Source organism: Canis lupus, chromosome 4 (genome assembly GCF_048164855.1).
Source record: "Canis lupus baileyi chromosome 4, mCanLup2.hap1, whole genome shotgun sequence".
Classification (NCBI taxonomy): Eukaryota; Metazoa; Chordata; class Mammalia; order Carnivora; family Canidae; genus Canis; species Canis lupus.
In genome coordinates this window covers 15,288,469-15,313,556 of record NC_132841.1, presented here as the reverse complement: position 1 = coordinate 15,313,556, position 25,088 = coordinate 15,288,469, and the positions used below count along the sequence as shown (strand labels likewise).

At 44.4% G+C, this 25,088-nt stretch overlaps 2 long non-coding RNA genes across 3 annotated transcripts in view; one reads left to right on the top strand and one right to left on the bottom strand.

The window, feature by feature from the left end:
* LOC140631498 (uncharacterized) overlaps nucleotides 1–25,088 on the bottom strand; it is a 120,599-nt gene that overhangs the window by 69,715 nt on the left and 25,796 nt on the right. The gene's annotated exons all lie outside the window — the stretch shown is intronic.
* On the top strand, nucleotides 131–25,088 carry LOC140631902 (uncharacterized). Of its 2 annotated transcripts, none has more exons than XR_012029445.1 (5): nucleotides 131–290; nucleotides 592–670; nucleotides 3,141–3,203; nucleotides 5,182–5,306; nucleotides 23,650–25,088. It is a non-coding gene; the product is annotated as an uncharacterized lncRNA (long non-coding RNA). The 2 variants fall into 2 exon arrangements; XR_012029444.1 differs by having other exon boundaries at nucleotides 5,182–5,343; nucleotides 23,650–25,084.

Below are 25,088 nucleotides of genomic sequence, written 5' to 3'. Positions count from 1 at the left end.
TTGAAATGCAAATTATTGAAAGCTGACTCTGGCCATCCTGAAATTAGGATCCTCCAGAATGTCTCCTTCATTCGTATTCTATAGTCTCTGAGTTCCCTTTGCCATTGTTACCTCCTACCCCTGGCTATTAACATAGCCTTCTGATCAGTCTCTTTGCTGTTCTGCATTTGGTCCACTGCTACCAGAAAGACGGATCACACATATAACTCAGAATATTACTCCTCTCTTCGGAAACCTTCAGTAGCTCCCTATGACCTACAGCGTAACACTCAAACCTCTCAGCTGGGAAGGTAAAAAACTTCCTTCAAAGTTTGATCTCAAACTTTGTTCCTAGACATACCTCCTGTTTTTTCCTGTTAGATATCCTTCCTGCCAGCTAGACCTGTCCACAGCCTTGAGTACCTGGCCTAGGGTCCTGCTGAACTATACTTCCTCCTGCGGCAGTTCACACACCCCCTTTGCCTGGACTCCTCCTCCCCGACCCCATCTCCCCTCCCTAAAGACCCTCTCACATTCCATTTCCTCCACTCAGCCTTCCTTGATTCTCCTAACTGAATAATCTCTTCTTTCTACTTTCTGAAATGAGCACAGAAGACACACGTGGATAGATGAGAATTGCAGGAGCCAGACAGCTAACACCTGACAATGGCCTGTTCTGTTCCCTGGCACGGTATGTACTCTTGACCTGCATCATCTCCTCTAATCCTCATGGAGATCCTCTGAGATACTGACTTCCATTTTTATTGCCGAGGAAGCCGATTTAGTAAGATTGCATAAATTGTTCAAGATTTCATAGCTCATTCTCTGTCTTATATAAATTATTTGTATTCCTTCTTATTTATCCTCCAAATGAGAACAGGGAGCATTCCTCGTTCAGCTATGACCCTCTAGTCTAAGCTTATGGAGTATCTTGTGCGTGGTCGGCAATAAATCATTGATTTGCTGAAAAGTCTCAGAATTCACAACTTTCACCACCAAATTGTTTTGTCATATTCGTTGGTGCAGAATTTTACTTTATTTTATTTTTTTTGGTTGTAGTTCAAGCACACACCTGTGTTCTATGTAATGTAAGTGGAGATGGAGGACAAAGAAGGAGTGTTTCTAAGAAATTTGGAATAAATTATTTCCTGTTTTCCTTCTGCTGTAATTTGAGAGATAGTACTTATTTGGCAGGGGTTCCCGAATGTCTCTGCTTTAAGAAATTCAGGAGCACTTTCAATTTGTAAAGAAACTGCTCATCATGCACAGAATCCTTCTGAAAGTCTGCTAGTGATCACTTTGTTTTCAAAGTTTGAATTTTAGCTTATCAGCAGGGCATTGCCTGATCCACAATGAGGGAGGCACGTCCCTTTGGAAAAACTGAATGTAGCCAGGATCGGGGTGGGAATTATTCAAAAGCTGCTCAAATGACTTATTAAACAAAAAGTCAGGAGCATAGATTCAAGGTCACGAGTTAGAACCTTGAAGTCTCTTGGAAATAATAAGGCTGACCTTTTTGAGGGCAGCTTTGGGGAGATGGTTGTATAGATATAACTCCTCGAGACTTACATGCAGAGAGGCGCATTTTTGGTAAATGCATTCTGTTGCCTTTTGCTCTGCTTTCAGAGCTGCGAGAGCTGTGGGAACCACTCCTGGATTTGAGATAGATTTCAAAGAACCAAGGGCTCCTTATGCAGCCCCACATCCGGGTGGCCATTTCGTATTCTTGTGAGGGGCCCGGGGAACAGAGATGGAAGTGTCTGAGGTGCGGGGGAGGAGGGAGGAAGTTCAGGAAAGAGGCTAGGGTAACCAGACTGCTTGTCAAACAAGTGGAGGAGGCGTGGGGGGAAATAGTCATTCAGCATTTCTCTTTCTCTTTTCTGGACACCTTGTCCAGGATCCATTCCTCTGACCCTTGATGAGGGATGGTGGCTATAATAAAGTATCCCCCTCTTTGTACAGACAGGTATACCATGAATGACCTGCCTCTGATGGGATCAGGGTTTCAAGGATTTCCTGCACTGAGCATGAAATCCTGTTGCTCTCTCCTCACTGTTCTGGCTTCAGTTAGAGTTGTTCTGCATCATTGATAGGGCAGGGGTAACTGGTCACGATTGGACTATACCCTTCTTGAAAGTGTTACTAAAGTTGGGTGCCTTGATTGGCCCTAGCCCACTGGGCTATGTGTGCACAGGCTTTTGAACTTGCATTGGCAAGCTCTTTGACCTGGCTCCACAGTTCTTTAGGCCAAGGCCCTCAGAAGACAGGGATGCAGATTTGCTGGCCGACACTGGCAAGGAGACCTGAGTTCTTCTATTGCTGGTCCCATGGACAGGCTAAGCAGGCAGCCCAGCCACCTATGCACTGTGGTTCAAAGGATGCTGAAAGTTGGGGCAACCATATCATTTATCATAAACATGGGTGATTTCTGAGAGTGGAAAGAGGCACTAATTAATAATAATGTTGGGGCCGCAAGCCCAACTGCAATTGTCTCTGGAAAACCTGGAATCACTATACTGAAAGGTACCTTGACTTCTAATCAATTCAACAACATTTCTTAAGCATCTCTGCATGAGGCTTTGTCCCCTTCCATAATTGGACACAGGTATGTCAAGAAGCAATGCCAAGATAGAGGGTTAAGTGCAATCATGGAAGCAGGAGCAAACAGGCAACAAAAGGAAGGCAAGGTTACTCTCCAGGGCAGGGGTGAAGAGGATACATAGGGAAGACATCAACAAGCAAGGGGTTTTGAAAGACATGTTTCAGAGGTGTACAGATGGCAGAGGGATTTCTAGAAAGGAAGAACAAGTGTAAAGTCACAGATACTTGAAGGCACATAGCACATTTGATGGATTGTAAGAAGATGGAGAGTGGTGTGTGAAATAGGAGTGCCAGGAGACAAAGCTAAACAAAGCCAGGCCATGAGCTGCCCATAGGCCATGCAGGACAGCTTGGATGTGCTTACAGCAGGGTTAGCAATTGCACCTTGTGAGCTAAATCTAGTCCACCCCTTGTTTATGTCAATCAAGTTTTATTAGACTACAACCAAGCTCACTCATCATGTATCATATATGGCTACTTCACCCTACAACAATAGAGTTGAGGAGTTGCAACAGACTACATGGCCCATGAAACCTGAAATATCTGCTTTTTCTTTACAGAGAAAGTTTGATGACCCCTAGCTAAGAGCCATGGTAGACCACTGAAGGACTTCAAGTAATAATGTGAGCATATCTCTGATTTAGAAAGATCTCATGGGGTAGGAGGGAGGATATATTGCTGGGGGAAGAAAGGTGGGAGGCCACTGTGATAGACTTTTCGTCATGCAATCAACCTTACTGAGGACCCACCAGATGCCAGACATGGTGCCAGGCATTGAGGACACAATCCACTCCTCATGCCCATCACAAACAAGACAAGAAAAGGTAAGGACCTGTACCTGTACCGAGGCAATACAAATGATGATGGGTAAGAGAGGGTGAACCAGAGGGAGGTTTTGAGATATGAAGAAGAGATTTTAGGGCTCTAAGTTTGGGATGAGGTGGTTGGGGGTGGCCTTCTCTGAAAGGGGGACACTTAAGGAGAAGCAGGTTTACTTCTGCTTAGCTCCCTCTGGCCTCCTTGAACTCACTACATTTGTCCTATTGGATAAAGTTCATAGGAGCTTTCTAGAAGCATAGGTGTTTTAACTGAATTCAGCTTTATCTGGTACTGACACCTAAGCAAGAACTAATTGCACAGAATGTACACCATCTTCATTCCTTTTCCCCTAGAAAAGAGCTAAGCCCTGACTGAATCTGGAGGAAGAAGTCCTGTTTTAGGCCCATGGGAAATCTCTGCTAGAAGTGCTCCTCTAAGCCAGCAGGTGGAAAGGACTGGCTTCCTTATGCTGGTACCACCAGTACCAGATTGACTTCCTAGAACATAACTGGTGCTCCATAAATATGCACTGGATGAAATTCTGAGGTTGAATTGCTTAGGATCCTAGCAAAATGAATGGTGAACTCCAGGGCTTCAACTGGCGGTGGGGGTGGGGGGTATAGCTACAGAGGTGAGGGCAGGTGCGTGGAAGCAACGGGGATGGTGATGCAACCAGAGACTAGCAACAATGGGAACTGTTTCCTCTTTGAGACCTGAGGGGGAAGGAAAGGTGTCACCAACCCAGTGTGAGTCATCGCCATAAAAGAGAGGCACCATTCAGAGAGAGCTGAGGCTAGCTGAGGCTGCAAGGAATTTCAACCACTCAGGAAACTACAACTTGTCATGGAGGGGGAAGAGAGGGGAATCAGGACTCCAATCTTTCACTCTTCCTTTTGTGTTGCTTATGTGTCCCACTGGCTGAACCGAATCAGGACTCCCAGAACAGGGAGGCCAGGATAACATAGCAGCCATCCTCTTGGCACAAAGAGCTGGGAACAGAAGAGTCTTTCTCATTTCTTTTAGTTTTGCAGAACTCAGGTCTGGTCACACTTGTTCTACTGAGTTGTTAGTAGCAGTGTTGAAGTACGTGGACAAACATATCATTATTTAGCTAACTAAATACTTATTGTTCTTATATTTCTGTAAATAGTCCCAGCATGCCTAACAAGTGCCAGGTGCTCACATACAGACATGACTAGAGATCTCGCACAGACAGCACCATATGGAGCATCCTCGTACGTAAAGCTTTTTGTGTATTCCAGAAGCATAGATCCCTGGAAGTGGGATCCTGCCAAGTGGAATTCACAGTGTACACTCTGATAGAACTGGACAAATCACCTTTCTGAAAAGGCCAATGTATACTCTAAGGGTGTTTGCACATGCCCACTTCACTACACTGTCTTCCTGGTCACTGGTGAGGTTAAGCATTTTTTTTTTTTCATATTTTGATCAGTCCTTTGAAATTTTTCTTTGGTGAAACATAGTGGTTTAGAGTTTAGTGCCTGAAACCAAGCTGCTATGTGGATTCAAACTCTGCCCTTGCCTCTTTTTTTTTTTTTTTTTTTTTTTTTTGCCCTTGCCTCTTATTGGCTGTGTGACCTTAGGCAAGTTATTTAACCCCTTGCCCCCTACCCCCATTCTTCATGTGTGAAGTGAAGATAATGATGTTATCTACCCTTTGGGGTTTTAGAGATTGTTAAGTGTCTGGAACATACTGAGTTTGATGTAAGAATTAGCTATCATGATATTTGCCCACATCTTTGGCCCATTTTTCTCTCCTAGGGATATTGAAGTGTGACCAGGGCTAAGGACCACCAGATAGAAGACAGCACATTTCTGTAGCTCTCATCCTATTGCTGAAATTAGACCTTTCTGCTATCCGTGTAACATGACCCTGCACTGACATGGTAACACTTCACTTTCCTACCTGGACCATAGCCAAGGGTATGTTTTGAGTGGGCAGAGGGTCATCTGACTGTGCTGGTTCTTCCAGTGTCTGGGGTTCTGGGACACTGGTATTTGACTGAGGTTCTCTGAGAGTCAGTTTTGCACCAGGGAAGGACAGCCAGCTCCTGCGTGCTCGCTGCTCTGAGTGAGCCCAGACACCTGTAAGCTCAGCCAGCCTTTTCTCAGGCAGCCACCAGATGGAACTGCTCTGGAGCTTTGGGCCTGCAGGAGCCCAGGTGCTCTACACACTCCCTTGCAGCGGCTGAGGGCTGTGGTTGTGGCTGCCTGAGCTATTGCTGCCTTTGGGGAGATCACACGCCCACAAGGGGAATGCCTCAAGTTGCTGAAAAAAAAATTGAAGGAGGAAGAGAAGGGCGGCTTCCTTTATAGGCCAGCCTCACAGTTACGCAACTCTGACTGTACAGTTTCAGATTTTCCATACGAGTGAATGTCACCTGAAGGTAGACTGAAAAGTTTGTACCATAGTCACAGGAAAGTTCAAAGGTATGAGTGTGTGTTAACTTGAGCAGAGATGAATGCATGTGCAGAGTCCTACGGTGAGGGTGAGGCTTACACAGGTGATGGAGGGAAGCCACGGCAAGCCACCAGCACAGCCAGCACTGGCGCCAGCGCCACTCTTCTCCACTCATGCCAGCTATGCACCAGGAATTGTCCCATGTGCTAGCTCTAATTCTCATCAGTATACAGCAAGGAACATAATAGCTCAATTTCAGTGATGAGGAAAATTAATTAATCTCGTCATGACCGAGATCCATCAGCTGGAAAGCGGCAAGTGGCATTTTGAGAGCAGATCTTTCTGGTGTCAGAGACAATGTTCTTCCCACTGAGTGGTGCATGGGATTGCAGAGTTTAGAAGTAGAGGGGCTTTATTTATTTATTTATTTATTTATTTATTTATTTATTTAATTTATTTTCTTGAGAGAGAGAGAGGGAGGAAAAGAGAGAATGTGTGTGTGAGTAGGGGGCAGGGGGCTTAGAGGGAGAGAATCTTGAGCAGAGACCACACTGAGTGTGGAGCCTGATGCGGGGCTCCATCTCACGACCCTGAGATCATGACCTGAGAGGAAATCAAGAGTCGGTCGCTTAACCAACTAAGCCACCCAGGCACCCTCAGAAGGGGAAGGGCCTTTAGAACTCATGATTCCTCTGTGCCCGAGATCACAAAGTTAGTCAGTGGCACCACTGGAACTAGAATCTTCTGTGTCTTATTCAAGTACATTTCCCAGCAGATGAGTTTATTTCATAAAAGTCTTAGCTAAAAGAAGTGGTTAATGAATAAGCAACATGTAATAGCTGGGAGTCAGCTGGGGAAGCTGGCAAGGAGTTATAGGTCGTAGATTGAGATTCTGGTTCTACTGCTTCCTAGCTATATAGGCAAGTTACATAACTTATGTGAGCCTCAGTCTGTTGTCTGTAAAATGGTAATAAAAATAACACTGAAATAAAAATACGGAAAAGGAGTTGATATAAGATATATGGCATACAGTAGGTCCTTAAGTTGTCTCTAGAAGGACAATTTTGAAATAATGTCAGATCCAGGATTTTTTTTTTTTAGCTCAAAGCATCTTGAAAGTGAGATCTGAAAAGGTAGGGGCTATTTGTTGAAACTGGGAACTGTGCAATGCTTAGCTCAGAATATAGGTTTTAGACTCAAGGCTGCATACATTCAAATATTGATGCCATTACTGGTTAGTTGTGTGACCTCAGGCAAGTCATCTAACTTCCCTATGCCTCAGTAACTCATCTGCGATTGACAGTCATCATGATATTCATTTCATTAAAGATGTGCATAGGTTAAATGAGACAATGCAGGAAAAGCATGAGCATGGTGTATTGATGTAGCAGATACACAGCAAATGTTAGTTATCATTGTAAGAATCAGGTAACCTAGGATCTGAGAGTAGAACTAATATCATATGGTCATAATAAATATATAACCAGAAAGATCTGCTCAGTGAATTCATAGTAGATTTTGTAAAATAGTAACCAACTGTCCTGTCTATACATAACTTGATTTTGGGGATCAACTCCAATACTATTGATGTAATTTGGCAGTCATTTTTAACTGGCTATTTAAAAAATAAGTGATAGTTTTTCTGAAGGCATACAAAAGGGAGACCTGCACTCTATATCCACACTAATGATGGTATAGGAATCACTACTTTTCTAGAGGACAATTGAACAATGTTTGAAAAATAATAGAAATGTACCTATTATTTGAACCATGCTTTGGCTTTACTTAAGAAAATAGTTGAGGGTGTCCACAAAGATTCATTCATATATTTCTTCAAAGGTACTAAGTACCTACTGCATGCTCTTGGTATGCTCTGCGATAGCATGGTGAAAAATGGAGTCACAGATGCTGCCCTCACAAAACTTATAATCTATTAGGGAAGACTGCCATTAGACAAAGAATTATATGACCAATTAATGAATCACAAATGTTAAATGCAACAAAGGAGCTGTGTAGGAGCCACAAGCACAAACAAACAAGGGACCTGATCCAATCCAGACAGTCTTGGAAGGCTTCCTGAAGAAACTCCATTTCAGCTGAGACTGGAGAGACTTTAAGTGGAGGGTGGGGAGGAGCGCTCCTGGTAGATGAGCCAAAGCCAGGTTCCCTCCAACTACGGAGTGTTGACGGATTTGGAAGAGGCTGTGAGGAGTCTGTTCAGAAGGCTTTGGCCATACAGATGCCCATCACAGAATTAATTACAAGAGTGCAAGCCTGAAAAACCAAACAAAATCCAAGCCCTAAATGTCTAGCAATAAATACTGGTTTAAAAAGTTGTGGTACATCCATTTAAAGGAATCTAGCAGCTCTATACAGCCTCCCATAGCATAGAAGACTATTTTAATGATAAGAAATATATGATACACTGTTTTATGAGCAAAAGTTACAAAACTATATGTGCTGTATAATTCTATTTTCATTAAAGAAGAATAGTATGTATAGCCATAGAGAAATCCAGGAGCAGTTTACTGACATGTTAACAGTAACTATTTCTGGATGGTGAGGTACTTAATAGGATTTTTCATTTTCTTTTGTTTATCTATACTTTATAATCACCACATACTCACAGACAGTGTGACTATGTTACTTTTGTGACAAAACATTTTTTCCCCCTGAGGATATGTGGGGAAGTATACAGGGCTCTAGAACTGGCACTTTCAACCTTGGGACCCCGGGTACATTTTTGTGAGCTTAACCTGCCTCTTTGCAGAATGTGGTTGTTGTGTGGATTAAATAATACAATGCCTAGAAAGTGCTTAGCACAGAGTCTAGCCCATTTGTAACAGCTTGACAATGTTAGCTAGTAATATTAAAAAGAAATATAACCAATGTTTATAAACACTCTCTAGAAGTGCTTCTTTAGGTTGCTTGGTTTTGCATTTAGGAAGGTGTTAGGGGAAGTAAGTCCCATTCTACAGTCATGGTTGCCCATGTTGTACCTGTGTGGATAGCAGGGAGGGGTGAGGAAGAGTGCCCAGAAATAGACTGGGACAGAGCAGACCAAAGGTTTCCATAGCAAACCATGAGACTGGCAGATTCTCTCCATAGCCCACACCCAATTCCCTTCTCCCCTCTCTCCACCTCCTACCCTTTCCTCTCACATTCCTCCCACCATCTCTTTCCTATAGTCTCTGCTGAGTTGTAAATTCTTCTCAGGCCAGAGACCATGCATTAGGCAGGATGTACATCAGGTTCTCCGTAGCACACATCTACTACTGCTATGTTGTGTGCACCTGCTGCCCTTGATTGTTAGAAGCAGGGAGACTTGTTAGAGATTCCCCCCCATGGGGTGTGACATTAAATGGGAGTGGTAGGAGGGAAATGGAAAAATAGACATATGCAAGAGTTATTTCAGGAGAAAAATAAAAGATCTTGGTGAAGAATGATGAGAACACAAACCTTAGAGTCAAACAGACCTGAGTTTAAATCCCAGTCCTATTTTTTTTAAAGCTACTTTTAGCTTCACTTTCCAATATCAGGCAAATTCTTTATCTCTTCTTGGCCCCTGTCTTCTCACTTATGGAGACAATATTGTCTACCCCCTTGCCTGTTGTGAGGATTAAATGAGACTGGAGGGTGATGATAACTGTGGTACCTGGCATTCTATGTAGTATCATTTTCTTCCCTCTTGGGTTTTCAGAACATGGTTGACAGATAGAGGAATGATGGTACCCTTCAGAAAACAAGGGAAGCAGCAAGCCATTCTATTTTATAGGTAAAGATGAGTTTGACTTTGGGCATGTTGACATCGAGTGGCCGTTAAGACAGCCAGATGGAAATTTCCATCAGGTAACTGAAATGAAGGATAGACAGAAATTTCTGAACCATCTTCATAATTTATGCCCATCATTATGGAGGTTGATAGGAAGAAATAAGCACTGTGAAGGAGAGATCCAGAGAGGAAAAGAAGAAAGACAACATTCAGAGTTCAAGACTGTTGAGGGGGCTGTTTCAAAGTTTGATACAGTTGGGTGAAGTTGGGTAAAGATAAGAATCACCGGAATTAAGGAGATCAAGAAACTATACCTACACCTGTTTTGCAGGAAAAAGTTCTAAGAACCTTCGACATAATCCATCTGGTAGAGCCAATATAAATGCTTCTCTGCCTTCTGAATATGCCAGGCACATTCCCCCTATTTATGCTGGTTGTTATTCACCACCCAGGAAGCTCTGTCAGGATTGTGGCAATCTTTCAAGGTTCAGTACAGGTCCTACCACCATGGATACTTTCTCCTCTCTCTAACCCACCATAGTCCAACTGTCCTGCTCCTAAACTCCTAAAGCATTTCCTGACTACTGCTCCTTTAGCATTTATTCTTTATGGTGGGGATAGGAAGTGGATTTCATCCCACATACCAATACTGGTCAGCAACCAATGGCTGCAGAGAATTCTAAGACATTTTTCAGATTCAATGGGAATAAGCCATGGTCAATATGTATGTCTGTCAGGAGCACTGGAAGGAGAGGGTGGTACATGTGCTAAGTACTTGCTGACCATAGCAAATGACTACCTCAGTTTGAGTTCCCCCAAAAGAAGATGCCAAGACAAAGGCTTGGGTTCAGGTAGTTAATTTGGGAAAAGAATCTTAGAACCCACAAATGACAAAGTGTGGAAGATGAGACAAAGAAGGGAGAGAAGTCAAAAAAGTGTCTGGTAAAATGTGGGCTACCACTGCTGCACAATCGTTCTAAGGACTCTCTGGGAATCTGTGTGATCTACTTCAGAATTCTCCATCAGAGTGTGGAAGGCTGGGCGTTGACAGAGGGTTGTCCCTGTGCTGTCAGGGAAAACCTCAGGAAGAAATCAGAGCGATACAGACTTGAGTAAAAGGCTGTCAGTGAAATGTGGTAAAGGGTCTCTCACAGGTGCAGCCTGATAAGTACGTCCAGGGTGTCCACAGGTCCACTACAATGGCCTGGTCCTGTTGCCTTCTCATCTCATCTCATTTCTGTTAGCTGCTGAAGGCAGAGCCTCGTGAAAAGCAGATGGCACAGTGCCTAACACCTAAAAAGTGTTCTGTCATTATAAAGTAAATGACTGTTGATTAGTCTATGCAAAGAGAGAAAAGGGGCAATGATGAGATTCACGAATCAGAGTTTCTGGCTTCAAGTCCAAGACTGGCTCCATCCTCCGCTTATGTATCCAGCTGTTTGGCCAAAGTAGCATGCTTCTCATTTATATCATTTTTTATCACACAAGTATCACTCAGGAGGCTGGAGAATAAGTGAGACAGCATGTTCCCAGGAAAACAACTTTGGGTTCTGGGAAAAAGTGGAGGATGTTTTAGTGAAGGCTCTTTAACTCAGATTGCCCTCCCACAAACGGAGCAGCACAGATTGCCCTGGGAGGTAGTTGAAAGCGCTTCTTCGAGATGGGGTACTGGGCCAACCGATCACACAATATTTATGCCCTTTACATTTTAAAACTCTCCTTTTTGTCAAAAGTGCTTCCATCTTAACTTGCCACAGATGATGATTACAATTGCTAATTCAACCAAACACAAATGCTTTAAGAGGTGTGTACACCTGCAGAAATCTGCACCAGAATCTCACTGCTATGAACTGGGTTGAGACCCTGCAAAAGTACATTCAAGCTCTAATGTGACTGTATTTGGAGATACAGCCTATAAAGAAGTAGCTAAGGTTAAATGAGATGGTGGGGGGCTGATCTGATAGATTACACTAATCTTTAACTCCTTAAAGGAAAAGACCAGAGAACTAGTGCTCTTGTGCATGTTCTTTCTGTCTGTCTCTCTCTCTGTTGCTCCCTTTCTGAATCTCCCATCCCCACCTCTCTCTACCATGTGAGGACATAGGAAGAAGATGGCTCCCGTTAGCCAGGAAGACTCCTTCACCAGAGACTGAATTGGCTGGCACTTTGATCTTGGGCTGAGCCTCCAGAAAGAAAATAGTTTCTGCTGGGTAAGCCACTCAGTCTGTGGCATTTTGTTATGGCAGCCTTAGCTGACTAATACAATCACCCTGGCCCATCTGCAGTGGTTCATCCTGAAGTCCCAGAAATAGTGCTACCAAAATGAGCCTTACACTGGAGGATGGCTTTCTCATCTAAAAGCCTCACTATGATTTCCACAATGCCCTTGAGGGAGAGATTGGCCAGGAATATTCATGCCCGTCTCAGAATCAGAGAGTTACGGTTCTCTAGCATTTAGTGTGATGCCTGGCTCACAGCAGAAGCTTGATAAGTGTTTGGTGGATGTAACCTTTGAGCATCTCAAGTCTGAAATGGACATTTTCCATCTCCTCTCCCAGGGCTTTTTATTTTCTTCAGCATTGCCTTTTCTCTAATGTCACATAGTTTAAGGTGCTAAGAAAGCACTTCTCATAGCTACCTTCAGTTGTAATCTGGAATTGAAGTCCTAGCTGAGTCCTAACAGGCTCTAACTGGGCCAGTTAAAAGTTTGGGATTCATTTGGGATTCCCCTACCAAAAGTTTCAGACCCACCTAGTTTATTTGGGAGGTATGGGAAACACCAGTACTATGGTAGAGAGACAGCAGGGAAAGGAAGGCAGCCGATCAAATTGTGTTATCACACAGGTCACCACTATGGTCCACAGGAGCTCAACGCCCCTAGGGAACTTAAGAGATCATGCTAGAACGCATGCCTCAGAATTAACCCCCCACCCTGCCAACCAAGGCTCAAGGGGGCCAGGAAAGGTATACACCAACTCCTGTCGGTTACTAGTTGGAGGCCACTCCTAGAGGATATTTCTTCCCCAACATATCTGGCACGCCAGAACACAGCAGGCAGAAGGTCTCAGGTCAAGTCTTGGCATTTGGAAGTTGAGCTCCTAGATGCTGAAACAGTGAGGACCCAGCACATACGGATACACCATCTGCTATCTGTAAGAGAAAGTCTAGTGCCCAAGCTCATTAAATGAGTTGATATTTGTAATGTACTCAGAACACTGTAGAGTGTACAAATGCTCTGAGCGTGGCAGATTATATTGTCCGTACACAGACACAGTGGTTTTTTGATCCCATATGCTCTTCAATAACCTTGTCATTCCCTTGGGGCGCCTGGGTGATTCAGTGGGTCAAGCGTCTGCCTTTGGCTCAGGTCATAATTCCAGGGTCCTGGGATCGAGCCCCACATTGGGCTCCCTGCTCAGTGGGGAGTCTGCTTCTCCCTCTTGCTCTGCCCCTCCCCCATTCATGCATGCTCTCTCACTCTTTCTCTCAAATAAATAAATAAAATCTTAAAAAAAAAAAAAAAAAAGGGAAACTTGCCATTCCCTGATAAGGGGGAGAATCTGTTTCTCTTTCTCCTGAACCAGTGGGACATTGTGACTGCCTCAATGGACATAGTGCTACAGAAGTGAAGCTGCTGGCTTAAGAGTCTAGGTCATGTGGATCTACCTATGTTTAGGTCTCTTTCTCTCTGTGTGTATGTATATAGACACACACACACACACACACACGCACACACACACATGCATGCACCTTGGGATCCCTGCCCTAGACTGCCACACTAGAAGGATCACATGAAGATAAAACACAGGAACAGAGGGATGGCCAAGGAGCCAGTGCCAGATGGGTGAGCAGAGAAGCCTCTGCAAAGACTCAAGCCATGGCCATCTAATAACTACAAGCACAGGGCGGACCTTGAGCCCTGTCCAATGACACAGATAGGCCCAATGACACCGGGCCTGAATTCCTGATCCACAGAAACAGTGAGACATAATAAATGATCATTGTTATTTTAAGATACTACGTTTTGAGATAACTTCGTATGTCTCCATAGAAACTGGAACAGTGCTTGATAAATAAAATAAATACAATCTCACCTCCTCTACTCACAACCCCTCCTAAGATATGAAAAGAAACCTTCATATTCTGGATTTCATAGTCTAGCAGATGGTCATAGCCCAAGCTCATGTTTCCTAAAAGTCAGATTCTCAGTGTTGATATGGTAAGGTTTTATGTAAGGCTGGTATGTTAAGGGTAATGTGCAAAGGTTAGGTTTAGTCCTGGACTGCTTGCTGTGCTGACTCCTCATCCATTTTGCTCATCTTCTACCCAGTAGCTGCCGGCTTGTCTGGTCACTCACCTCCAGCTCCAGAAGTACGCCCTAAATGGTCTAAGCCAGCAAGATGTCCCAGATTTTTGGCCATAGCGATTGGACCACACAGGTCAGGCACAAGCCAATCAGCATCTGGCTTTCCCTTAGGATTGGTTAGGGATGCTATAATCAGTACCACATCTAGGACTTTTGCTGGGAATTCTGGGACATAGGATCATTCTTCCTCTGGGAAGTGGGAGGTACAATCATGAGGCAAGACAGCCTGAGGATGGAGCTTACATACAAAAGAGGCAAGATTGAAAGAATCACATAGAAATTAGTCTAGAGCCTTGATCAAACCATGCCTAAAGCCAAGACTACATCTGCATTTTCAGGTGTGGGAACCAAGTCATCTTTATTGTTTAAACCACTTTGGTATAGATTTTCTATTACATGTAACCCAGTGTTCTAACTAATTCAGATAACAACACGCTAGCCACTGATACTAGAAATCTTCTCCAGAGGTGGAAAACAGGAATAATATTTAATTTATATAAAATTTCCTAACATTCCCTTTGGACATGTTTTGCTAAAACCTGGAGTTTTTCCAACAAAATAACTACCATTTTCGGGCTACCTCTTAGATGTAAGTGTGTATATGTTGCATAAAAGTCCCAGAGAAGGATTTGTTCCTGACCTCTCTCCTAGCTTCTGGTGGCCTCAGGCACTCGTTGTCTTGTGGACGGCCATCTTCTCCCTGTCACTTCAGATCATTTTCTCTCTCTGGGTGGTTGTCTTTGTGTCCACATTTCCCCCTTTTTTAAAAGTTATTTATTTATTTATTTATTTATTTATTTATTTATTTATTTATTTATGAGACACACACACACACACACACACACACAGACACACACACACAGAGGCAGAGACACAGGCAGAGGGAGAAGCAGGCTCCATGCAGGGAGCCCGATGCGGGACTCGATCCCGGGACCCCAGGATCACACCCTGGGCAGAAGGCAGGTGCTAAACCACTGAGCCATCCAGGGACCCCCTACTGGGAAAAAGGGGGATCCCTGGGTGGCTCAGCGGTTTAGCGCCTGCCTTCGGCCCAGGGTGTGATCCTGGGGTCCCGGGATCGAGTCCCGCATCGGGCTCCCTGCATGGAGCCTGCTTCTCCCTCTGCCTGTGTCTCTGCCTCTCTCTCTCAGTCTCTATCTCTCATGAATAAGTAAGTAAAATCTTAAAAAATAAAAAGATACCAGTCATATTGGAATAGGCCCCTTCCTATTTTAACTTGATTACCTCTACATGGACCTGATTTCCAAATAGGGCTGCATTCTGAGGTACTGGGCATTAGAAATTCAACATATTTGGATTGGGGGATACAATTCAACTCAGAACAGTGGGGTAGAGGGAGTGACTTGAGAGGATGTATATGGAAATGACATGACATCAAATGTAGAAAAGTTAAAAAAAAAAAACTTTATCAAACATAGTTCAGAGTTGTCCACGTGTAAGAAGGCCTTGCTTTGATTTGTAGAAGGGAAGGCATGGGTTCCTGACAGAAGACACTTTCTCTGCCGAGACACAGTGATGAAGATGAAAGAATCCGAGCTAGGTTCCTAAAACACAGAGCCTTTTTTTTCCTAGCCTAGATGTTTCCATTACAACAATCTCTGTTTTGTTTGGTAAATTTTTTTAAGGGAATCCACACAAAGCTTTCTCATTGCATCCAACTGAATGAAATTTATGAAGCTTCTTGCACAGTGTGTTCATTGTTTGGATTGGGATAATTGAAGTGTCAGGAATATTTGCCTATTGAAAACAACTCAGGAAGGCCCTGAACACCCAGCCGGGCTGGGGCCACAAGTCATACCACATTCAGGACAGCAATTTCCTAATGTCATTGACAGCAGTGGTATCTTCCCAGGTAAACTAATTTCACAGTTGGGGAGGAGCACTGGATTAGGAGTCAGAGAGCCTTATTTCTAATACGAACTTCACAATTCACTCACCGTTGGACTAACTGCGGATAAATCATTTAACCTCTCCGGGCTTCAGAGTTGACCTGAATAGCATGGTCTTAATCTACTGCACAAGAGATATTCAGGGGTGCTGTGTAACTCAGAAGGGAGAATCTATGTGAAGATACTCTATGGAGCGTAAAATGTTACACAAATATGTGCTACAGGTGATAAAAGCAAATCATTTCTACTTTCTCTCAGGGGATGACATTGAGCTAAGGAATCCTACTGGGTCAATATTCTGGTTTGCCATTTTCTCCCCAAGGTCTGTTCACCGTTTTCTGCCTACACTTCCTTATCTTGTGGTTTCTGCTTGGGCTTGGCCAATGAGAACTGTTCTTAAGAAATGGGAAGGTGTGAGGAGAGCAAAGCTGAGGTATATGTATTGCTCTCGTTCTCTCCTGGACCATTGAAGGTTAAGGCAGTAGCTGGTTCTCCTATAACCACTTGCTCTATGGCCCTCACTAGGCTCCAGGTAACATCATTCCCTCTTCTCCTTTTCAGGTTGAGGAGGATGGTTCATCCCTGATGCCTGTCTCTGTAAACAGCCCCTTTATGATCACTCTTTTGCCCTTTGAATGTACCATCTGATTCCCAAAGGATGCTGAATGTGGCCATGATGACCCCCATGTGGACACTAACTGAACTCTTCCTGAGTGAAGAATTCTCTCTCTTGTTTGGGATAGTCTGTATTTTCTCTTGTTTTGAGCTGTTGGGCAGGATTCTCTTATAGAAATGAGCACAACTGGATCTCAAAGAATTATAGGGATATGGAAGCTTTTGCTGTTTCCCTTCCATCAGTTGAAGGGAGGCTAGGGCTTTGCTTGTTCTTTCTCTGGTCCCTCCCGCCTCTCCCTGCATTGGGACACCCCCAAGTTCATCCCATCCTTTTCTCACACCCATCCCTTCTGCTCTCAACCAGCCTGCAGGCAGGTTACTCTTTGGTGTACCCTTTGGTGCTTGAGAAGATCTTTGGTGAGACTCACTGAATCTCCACATGGGATATAGACTCTTTTCTCTCTTCTACTCCCAACCCCCAGGTTCCCTGCTTCTCTTCAAGCTGCCCAGGATTGGCATTTTGACTCCTACTTACCATTTCTGCTCCTGTGTGCAAGTAGGCACCATGAACCATTGCTTCTTTCCTTCAAAATATTTCTTGCATTCCTCTTTGCACTGTTATCATTTCGGCTCAGAGCTCTCTGGGCTGCCTGCGTGTTAGTATCAGTATTTCCAACTGGCCTTTCTTTTGACAGTCTGTCCCCAACTCAAGACTGCCCATAGACTTTTAACACTTTAGCTTTCCTGAAACCTGGCTTTCATTGTTCCCCTTGTCTATATGAAGTTCGATGACTCTCTGCTGCCCCAGAGAGTCAGAATCTGAACTCCTGTTCTTGGCAAAGTAATGCACAGTCTACTTCTTGGCCTATTTATTCCCTGAAAAACCTGCTCTGCTCTCTCTCCCTTCTGACCACACCGGGGGCTTTCCAGCCTCCAGCCCAGTGTTCACGTCCTGCCCCACTCCAGGAGTGCCCCCCTTCCACTTCCCCTAGTGAACACCACCCTTTCTTCAGAGCTGAACTCCAATGCTGCTTGCTCTCTGAACCTTGGCTACTACAAGCCATGGTGATATTCCCTTCCTTTGGAGTCCTGTAGGAAATCCTAGAACATGTTTGCTGAACTTCAACTCCTAAGGATGTTGTTTACACTAGTCATTTGAGACTTATCTCATGTTTTGGCCCATGTCCTGCATGGTAGTAGGCCCATATCCTTTATTGAATGAACATATAAATACACAAAATACATTGGCTTATTCAAATTGCTGATTCTTTTTTTTTTAAGATTTATTTATTTATTTATTTGAGAAAAAGAGAGAGAGAGAGAGGATGAATGGGGAGGCGCAGAGGGAGAGAATCCTCAAGCAGACTCCCTGCTCAGCACAGAGCCCCGCACAGGGCTCCATCTCAGGACTCATGAGATCATGACCTGGGCTGAAACTGAGAGTTGGAGACTAACTGATTGAGCCACCCAGACACCCCTTAAAGTGCCGATTCTTTAAAGGACTGGGCACCCACATGTATTTTTCATATTGTTGGGTCTGTGGCCCTAAAGCCACATGTTTACTCAGTTGGGTATTGGGTCCAAGAAGGAACAGTGATAATGATGATGACAATACAATTTAATATACCTACCATACACTTAACGGGATGAGCACTGGGTGTTATGGTATATGTTGGCAAATTGAACTCCAATAAAAATATATGCAAAAAAAAATTCCATGAAATAAATAAATAAATAATATGCCTACCATTTATTGAGAATCTACTATGTGCCAGTACTTCACATACACGATCTATTTTTATGCTTATAATCAACTAGTGAAATAAGTATTGTTATTATCTCTGTATAATCAGGGAATGAAGGCTCAGAGCAATTAAGTAAATTGCTCCAAATCATACATCTAGTTGGGGGCAAGGCTGAGTATGAACTCAGTCTGATGATGCTAAAGCCTCTTCTACCAACCAAACACCTGGCCGAGTTTGGAAGTCTCCTGTAGGCATCCAGGGCTGTACCATGTGTAAATGTCTTTGTAGATCATGTCTATCTTATCTCCCTTCTCCTGAGAGCAGGATACTGTCTTAAAGCTCTCTCTGTACACCACCCCGCCCCCTGCCACCCCCCTCAGATGCCGAGGACAGTGCCTGGCACGTCGGAGTTTGTTCATTTGTTCCCAGCTCTAACCCACTCCATGCCTGAATTGCAAGTGTTTCTTGTAGAAGGACCTAGCCAGGGTTGTGTTACGGCTTTGAGTAGGAATTCTCTTTCCACCCCACCCACATTATAAAACCTTTAGTTTATCTGGTTACTTGTCTTTGGAGCTCTCCTCTTGCTATGCTTCGTTCTGCGTCAAATTCGCCAAGCTGGCAGTGTTGCCCAGAATCCTCTTCCCTGCATGGTGCCAGGTCAGGGCTGGCCACGAGAGGCATTGGCTTGGTGTCGGGAAGGCAGAGGGGAAGCAACAGCAACTCTGCAGACTGGTGTAGGGTGCCAGGCAAGGCCCCGAGCTCACGCTGACCCAGTGGCTCATCTCTTTGGCGTTCAGCAGCACCTGAGCCTGCACTTCCCCCAGCTCCCACCCAGTCTCCTCCTCCAGACTCTCTGAGCCACAAGCTGGCTCCACGGAGAAGGTTCGAGATTTGCAGGTGCCCTGTGTTGTCCAAGTTGCTGGCTGGGAGAGACTGTCACGGGTCCCGGCCTATTCTTTTTGGCTCTGTGCTTCCTGTGCTTTCAGTTTGGGTTGCTTGCCTCACGTTAAGTCCTGGGTCCTGTTTTGATCACCAGAGCTGCTAACCTACAGTGAGCTGAGGCCCCCACCAGATGCAGAGGCAACCACCTACAACTGACTCCACTAGCCTACGTAGTTGTGAAAGGTCTAATCCTTAGGACAAATCCCTTGCTCTGTGTCACTCCGAGCAGCTCTGCTTCTCTGATAAGACTCTGGCTGATACAGCCTTCCTACACAGGTCCTGGGGTACATCTTGTCCTTGGTCTGCCCCAGAGAAATTTGTTCATGGTGATTGGGTGAAATCACCATCAAAGCAGAAAGAAACCCAGGATTGGTGAGCCTCTCATAGCCTTTCTGATTTTCTCCCACAAGACTGTGGTGTTGTTTCTAGAGGCAGGAGCTAGATCAGATCTGACTCGTAGTGAAACCCAGTGTAAGAGGCCACAGAATTACTCAAGGCTGTACCTGCCCAAGCAAACCTGAGCTGAACTCAGCTCTGCTGTCACTGCTTTTGGAGGTTGTGCAGCCACCCCCAACCTCTTTATGGTTGCTCTCAGATGTCACAGGCCTCCAGCTCCTGTGCATGGAGCTGGGCTTGTGATCAGTCACAGTTGGAATGGAGTAAGGAGTTACCTATAGTAAGTGCTAGGGGACTGATGCTTAAAGGTACTTGCCTTCAACCAGGTATTTTAGAGTCTCAAATTTCACCATTAGAGAGTCTTTCCTTTGGATTACTCTTCCTGATGTTTGTTATTAAAATGACATATGCCTTTGATGAAGGGATCATCATATACTGAATTCAAATCCTATATCTGCCCTTTAAAATAGCTATGAGACTTCAATACAATCATTATTAATCTCTTCAAGCTGCATTTTCCTCACCTATTAAAATGGGAATAAGAATATCTAATTTGATATATGTCTTAGTCTGTTCAGGCTATTATAACAAAAATTCATTGGCTGAGTGGCTTATAAACAACAGAAATTTATTCTCACACTCTAGAGGCTGGGAAGTCCAAGATCAAGATCCTGGCAGGTTCTGTGTCTGGTGAGGACCTGCCTGCTTCCTGATTAGTGGATGGCCATCACCTGATATGTCCTCACATGATGCAAGGGGCAAGGAACCTCTCCAGGAGCCTTTTAGAAGGACACTAATCCTATTCATGAGGGCTCCATTCTCATCACCTGCTGTCCTCCCAGAGGCCCCATCTCCTGATACCGTCACAATGAGAGTTTGGATTTTGACATATGAATTTAGGGGGAGGAACAAACATGCAAGTCCCTCATAGTACGCAAGCTAAAAGTACCTGGCACAATGCCTGGCACATAGTTGATGTTGAGTAAAGGCTAGCATTTACTCCTGATTTCCTTCCCCGAACTCAGTAATGCATTGGGATTTGTAGTGGGGCCATCATTCCTACACTCATCACAACTAAGGTTTAGTGAGTGAGTGTGTGAGGGTTTGCTGTGAATGTGTGTACATGAGTTTGATGGGATAGGAGGGGGAAAGAGAGACAGAGACAGATAGAAAGAGATTAGAGGGAGAGAGAGAAATCTGGAGGGGAGGCAGGCAGAGAGAGAGAGAATCTCAAGCAGACTCCCTGCTGAGCCTAGAGCCCAACTTGGGGCTCAACCCCATGACCCTGAGATCATGACCTGAGCCAAAATAAAGAGTTGGTTGCTCAACCCACTAAGCCACTGAGGTGCCCCTATTCTTATTTATTTTTAGTTTATTCTTTTCTTGGAAACTTTGGAAATCTGTTGAAAATGTAAGCTAAATCTTACAACCCTTAGAACATGTCGACTCTTCATACTATACTTGGCATTTGATCCGAACCCTAATCCTCGCCTGGTACTCCACACCCTGGCCCCAATCTACCCCTCCTCCCTCAGCTTCATTTCCCTTTTCTCCCCCCATCACTCACTACATTTCAGCCACATTAGAATTCTCCCAGAATCTCAGATCAGAGAACTGAAGACTTCGTCCTGCTTCTCTCTTCTCCCCTCTCCTCTGCCCCTTTCTTCCCTCCCTACCTCTCTCCCTTATTCTTCTGGCTCACTCCTCTCCAGCCTTCATATCTCTCTTCATATGTGATTTTCTCAGGGAGACTTTCCTCCTAGGCCCACCTTTTATTCTTTCTCATAGAAGATCTCTCCTATGCTTTCTTCTTAGAGCCTGTGTCACACGGAATTATGTGCATAGTTGCTTTCTGAACCATTTCTCCCTCTTCTATGGAGGGGACATAACAGTCTTATGGCCCTATTGTATGGCCAGCAGCTAGCCCACTGCCTGACATGCAGATTTCCATGATGTTTGCTAATGATGAATGAGTATTCCACATTGTAATCCTGGGATAAATCAAACCATATGGAACTCACATTTTTTTTCAACTTTTAGAAACTGTTCATTTTTTTTTTCCCAACCTTATTTGCATTTTGCTTGTCTTTGTGGAAGAGCAGCTTAAGACCACTCAATGGTTGTTTGTCCCCATTCATTTGGTGGCCTGGGCAGTGGAAGCTGGCAGGCTGAGTGCTCCAGTCTTTAGTAGGAAGCTGCTGAGTAGGTACCGAGGCACCGGCACCCCTCCAGACCAGTCCCCAACTTCAGATTGAGTAGCAGGGAACCCAAGAGCCAGGGCAGTGCATTCACCCTGAAATTCCCCTGGGTGCAGCCTTTGCAGCAGCAACCTGCCCTTCCTCTCCAGTCTCTTCAGGCTTTCTGTAGAAGGAGGTATGAAGCAGGACCTCCCATAGGTGGTTAGCCCCTGGGATCAGTAACCACCAGAAGACACTGGGGAGGCTGCCTGGATCTGGTTGGCAAAGGTTCTAGAGGTGAAGTGGCCCACAGTAGGAGTGGTTCCCAGAGCAGCAGCAAAATTCAGCTCAGCTTATTGGCTGATATTCCTGGAGGATATGATGCTCACAATACCCAGGTTTTCAATAGCAACAATGGTGTGATCTGCCAGCAGAAGCTTCTCCCAGGTTCTCTTCAGATTTAGGTTGTAGATGACCTCACTTTTCCCTTTGCAGACCTATTGTTCCATATGGAAGCCAAGGTTAGTGCTGCCCAAGTGGGTTCTTGTTGCAAGGGACTTGAAGGCATCCTCCTCCTTCACTGGCAGGATGTCAAGGGTTCCAGACATTGTGAAGTTTTCCCTTTAGGTTACTCTGGGAATGCAAAACGATGCTGTGTGGAGCCCCCCTGGGTAGTATGGAAATAGGTGGAATTCACATTTTCTCTCCTCACAGAGGAATCATAGATCTTGCGTTTTACAATCCCAGAATCTTAGAAAAGCCACCTAGAAAACTGAGATCCAGTTAATCTCCAGATTTAATTTTTTGTTTGTCTCCTTATATTTTTTCTTAAAATCAAGGTATAACTTAATGCAGAGTAAACTGCACAAATACTAAATGCATAGAAGGTGAATTTTTCATAGGTATCTCCCCATGGAAGCATCACCCCAATCAAGATCAAGAATATCCTAGAACCCAGTGGGCTCCTTTGTACCCTTCTGGTTCCCTAACACCCTCCCTGCCCCAGCTGGCCAGGTTACCTGGAGATCCACTGATTTCCATCTCTGTAGGTTAGTTTTAGCTGCTTCAGAACCTCATGCACATGGAATCATACAGCATGTATGTTTTTGTTTCTGCTTCTTTTCCTCGGTATGTTTTGAGATCCATCATGTTGCTGTACATAACAATAATTTCTTGAGTAGTACTTTGTTGAACATATATACTACAATCAATGTGTTCTATACTGTTAGACGTTCAGTTGTTTTCAGCTTTGACTATTATGAATAAAGCTGCTATGAATATTCTTGCACAGATGTCTTGGTGGGCGTGTCTTTGGGGATAGAACAAGGAGCGGAATTGGTGGGTCTCTGTCGTTAAATCAGGTTCATCTGTCCTGTGGTGCATTTTTCAAAAAGTCCTGACACATCTCAATCTAAACTTACAACTGAGATGAGCTGGGTCAACATCCACATTGCACCAGGCTTCTGGTCTGTGAGGAATCCTTTCTATGGTTTTTAAGTGCACTTCAGGAGTTTGGGTCAAAGTCATTTTACTATTTGACACTGAATCTGTGTGCTGACAGGCCTGCGCAACACAAAAAATCATAACTTGAAGGAGTTCTGCCTTTTGAAGCTTCGGCAGGAACCATGATAAGTCATCTCAAAGATGGCCCTCTGAGCCAATAAAAAGACATTATTTGTTTAAGTCAGTGACCTACAGAAACATTTCTAGGACTCGCTTTTTCCAATGACAGTGATCTGAAGGCAATCGTTTGGGCTGTTCCTATAAAATGGGATAACTGTTACTAATGTGTCATTTATTCACTGATTTCTACTATTGCCAATAGTAATACTGAGTGTCTGCTATAGCGTAGTCATGGAAGACTTCCTGACATAACCGTGTGGTGATCTTTTTTTCTTTCTACAGGATCACATGGAGTTAATAAGCTGTGACCATTGAACAACATTCACTAAATTCTGTGTGTCCTTTTCCCAAAAGATAAATTACACTGAAGGAGGAAAAATATAACGCCTGTAGATTCTTTCACTCAAGGCCTCCTTGTCTAGGAAGGGCGCTTGCTTATTGTCTCACATTTCTCTCAGAGAATTCACAAACATACCTCAATGCCTTCACAAGGAAAGGAAAGCTCAGAATCTGTTCCCAGGGGAGGCGGTAAGTGTAGTTGGAATCTCTTCCACATTGGAGGCACTGGACTGACTGCTTCCCTAGACCACAGACAGGACTGAGACCTCCCCATGGCTACCTCTAAGAACTCGAGAGGCTTATCAGTGTGGGGGGCTGGGACCACCCAACAGGGGAAGACTAGAATGTCCAGTAGAGAAACTACTGAATACAGGATATATCTGAATATCTGAATCATGCTCTAAGTGGAAACCCAGAGACAACCACATCATTTGGATACCTCTAAGGATTCCTGAAACATCTTTCCCATTGCAATGGCACTCCAGAAATAGGAGGCAGCCCCCAATTTTGGCTAAATTCTAAAATAGCATTAAATGATTTCATTCCATCCTCACTAGAAGCTTACTGGAAGCAGACAGGCTCATCCCTAATGATAATGGTGGAATGGGGATTTGAACCCAGGCAGCCCAACTCCAGACAGCCTGATGGGTGTCTGGAGAGAAGTAGGTTCCAACATAGGGTGACACCTTCCAATCTCCACCATACCTTTTTAAACTTCATCTGAAAATATCCTACAAGGCACCTTTACCACACAGAGGAGATGAAGAAACAAATAAATACGAGGGAGGAGGAAATGGAAAATAAAACCCCCACTGGGTCTGGCTATTAATGTGTCTGCGCTGTTCCTACACTTGAATAGATCTGGTTCTGAGTCTGCTACTGAAAAGGAACCAAAAATGACCTTGAATTGAAACTCTTGCCTAGGAAGGTGCTGTGATGAGCTCAGAGAGACCACAGCACATCTCTGCAAGGGCTCTGAGCACCACCGTCATGGTTGCTTCCAGCGGGCTGAGGGAGTGTCGGTTAGGTGGTTTCCGGTTCCGGTGACCTGCCTCGCTGTCAACGCCAAGCCTGGGTTTTCCTCTCTACAGGATGGAGAGGATGGGAGGTGAGATGGTCTTTCCAAGGGAGAGACTCTTCCATCAGTGCCTTCTTAAGATGTGTTGCCCTTGTGAAGGTGGAACCCCAGGTAACAGGAACATGGGTTAGGGTTCTCTTGAGCAAATACCAATGCCAGCCAAGCCCTCCCTGGCCTCATTTTCTATTCTTTTCATTTACTCTGCCTTGGCCACACTGGTCCTTTTGCTCTTCCTGGAACATGCCAGGCACATCCCTGCCTCAAGGCCTTTGCACATGTTCTTTCTTCTGCCTGGAACCCTTTT